General features: G+C 42.8%; 1 protein-coding gene across 3 annotated transcripts in view; it reads right to left on the bottom strand.

The window, feature by feature from the left end:
• BTF3L4 (basic transcription factor 3 like 4) overlaps nucleotides 1–2,964 on the bottom strand; it is a 30,495-nt gene that overhangs the window by 20,863 nt on the left and 6,668 nt on the right. The window lies entirely within an intron of this gene.

Below are 2,964 nucleotides of genomic sequence, written 5' to 3'. Positions count from 1 at the left end.
CTCCGCCTCCTGGGTTCAGGCAATTCTCCTGCCTCAGCCTCCTGAGTAGCTGGGATTACAGGCATGTGCCACCATGCCCAGCTAATTTTTTGTATTTTTAGTAGAGACGTGGTTTCACCATGTTGACCAGGATGGTCTCGATCTCTTGACCTCGTGATCCACCCGCCTCGGCCTCCCAAAGTGCTGGGATTACAGGCTTGAGCCACCGCACCCGGCGAATTATTATTATTTTAAAAAAAAATTTTTTTAAAGGCGGGATTTCACCATGTTGGCCAGGCTGGTCTAGAACTCCTGACCTGGTGATCTACCCGCCTCAGCCTCCCAAAGTATTGGGATTACAGGTGTGAGCCACCACGCCCAGCCTGAATTATTCTTATCTAATATCCAGCCTTCATCATTTCAACACAAGATACTGTTTGCTAACAAAACATCATTGATAACTTCAAGACAATTTAAGTACATTATAACAATTTTAAAACATTATCTTTTCTTATAGTAACCACCACTCCTTGCCAATAGTCTAAAGATATTCTGAAATTTTGGGAATTATGACATAACTGAAAATTAAAAGCCTATATTACAGGAGGAAAAAAACCAATAAATACATAAACAAATTAGATAACTTCAAATGGGATTAAGTACTATTAAGAAAAAAACAAAACCAGAGCACAGAAAGAATGACTAAGTAGGAGTAAAGCACTACTCTATTAGAAGGTCCAGGAAAGCCCCCTCTGAAGAGGTGGCATATGAATTGAGACCCATAACTAGGGGAAGAATGATCTAAGCAGAATGAAGCAAGGTTGAACTTGTCCTCTCTAGAGAGAGAAAATGGGCCATATGGCTAGAGCAGAGTGAACAATGGGAAATAAGGAATATGAAATCAGAAAGATAGGCAAGGACCAGATTATACAGCCTAGAATGCCATGGACAGGAGGTAGATTTTATTCTGATTGCAATGGGAAACCATTGAAAGGTTTTACGCATGGGAATGACTTGATCTGGTTATTTATGACCGAGGTTGCTATGTGGAAAATGGATTATAATGAGACCAGTCAGGAGGCTCCTGCAGCTGTACTGGCAAGAGATGAGGGATATGGCGGTGAAGATGGTGAGGGGTCAGATTCTCACAAGAGACCACATGACTGCTGATGGATTATATATGGGATATGAGAAAAAGAGGAAATTTGGATGATGCTTAGAATCTTGGCCTGAGCAAATAGGTTAAAATTATACTAGTTACTGAGAAAGTTCATTTCTAAATTGATACTTTGAAACTAAATATATTTTCCCACTGAAATACTATTTAAAATAATAGATTAAATTCCTGGATCAGTTTATTAAGTCTTAAGGGTTAACTCTGTCTAAAACTGGCTTAAGAGTAAAGTGAAAGGAATAGTGGTTTCAATCTCTGGTTAGCTCCTATACTCAGTACTCAGGGAATCAGCCTTGTAGAGAGGAGGCAGGCGCTTCAGTCTCAGCAATTCTGGTGGGAGTGAAGGAGAGATCTGACAGCAGAGGATGCCTTGAAATCTAGTTGCTGAAGGATTGACTATTTACATAGGCACTCGTGAAGCAGTCCTGACTTAAGGACAGCTCAATTGCTTGCTGAATACCTCAACTCGAATGATCCTCAGACACCTCAAATTCAGCATGTCTTAAAGCTTAACAGTCTGGCAATCTACTCTTTCTGTATTTCCTAACTTTTGTAGCTAGTGGTACCACCAAATACTCAGTCTCTAAAATCATGAACCTGAGGGTTATCCCAGGCTCTTCTGCATGCCCTTCACCCCCCATATCCCATCAGTCACTAAATCGTGTCAATTTCAACTCCTAAATTTGTATCCCATGTAAGAGGTCCCCAGCCCCTGGGCCACTGACCAGTACCAGTCTGTGGCCTGTTAGGAACACGGCAGCACAGCAGGAGGTAGGGTGGGGGGGCATGAGCGAGCATTACTGCTTGAGCTCCACTACCAATCACATCATCAGATCAGCAGCAGCATTAGATTCTCATAGGAGTGAGAACCCTATTGTGAACTGCGTATGAGAGGGATCTAGGTTGTGTACTCCATATGAGAATATAACTAATGCCTGATGATCTGAGGTGGAACAGCTTTACTGCAAAACCATCATCCCCCAAATCTGTGGAAAAACTGTCTTCCATGAAACCAGTCCCTGGTGCCAGAAAGGTTGAGGACTGCTGCCTTACACTATAGTAATAGTCTCTCAATTGTTCTCCTCTGTGCCATACTTCCATTTGGTTCCATTTTCCACAGTGCCAGCAGTTACCTTTCTAAAATGGCAGTAATTTCCATCTTAAAATCCTTTAATAGTTCCCCATTGCCTATAGGATAAACTCCAAGCTCCTTAGTATGGCATATGTAAGTATGATGGAATTCCAAACTACTTGGTCATTTCATTTCCTACCATTCTGTATCCATTAGGTACTCTAAAGATAGCTGTACTGGCTGGGCGCAGTGGCTCACACCTGTAATCCCAGCACTTTGGGAGGCCAAGGTGGGCGGATCATGAGATCAGGAGTCCAAGACCAGCCTGATCAACATGGTGAAATCCATCTCTAATAAAAATACAAAAATTAGGCTAGGCATAGTGGCTTGCACCTATAATCCTGGCACTTTGGGAAGCCGAGGCAGGTGGATCACTTGAGGTCAGGAGTTTGAGACTAGTCTGACCAACATAGAGAAACCCCATCTCTAAGAAAAACAAAAAAACAAAAAACAAAAAATTAGGCCAGGTGTAATAGCTCACATCTGTAATTCCAGCACTTTCGGAGGCCAAGGTGGGTGGATCAAGAGGTCAGGAGCTCGAGACCAGCCTGGCCAATATGGTAAAACCCCATCTCTACTAAAAATATAAGAAACTAGCTAGGCATGGTGGCACACATCTGTAGTCCCAGCTGCTCGGGAGACTGAGGCAGGAGAATTGCTTGAGCCCAGGAGGTGGAGG

The sequence above is a fragment of the Cebus imitator genome, unplaced genomic scaffold (assembly GCF_001604975.1).
Source record: "Cebus imitator isolate Cc_AM_T3 unplaced genomic scaffold, Cebus_imitator-1.0 Scaffold214, whole genome shotgun sequence".
NCBI classification, from domain to species: Eukaryota; Metazoa; Chordata; class Mammalia; order Primates; family Cebidae; genus Cebus; species Cebus imitator.
This window is presented reverse-complemented; position numbering and strand designations above follow the sequence as displayed.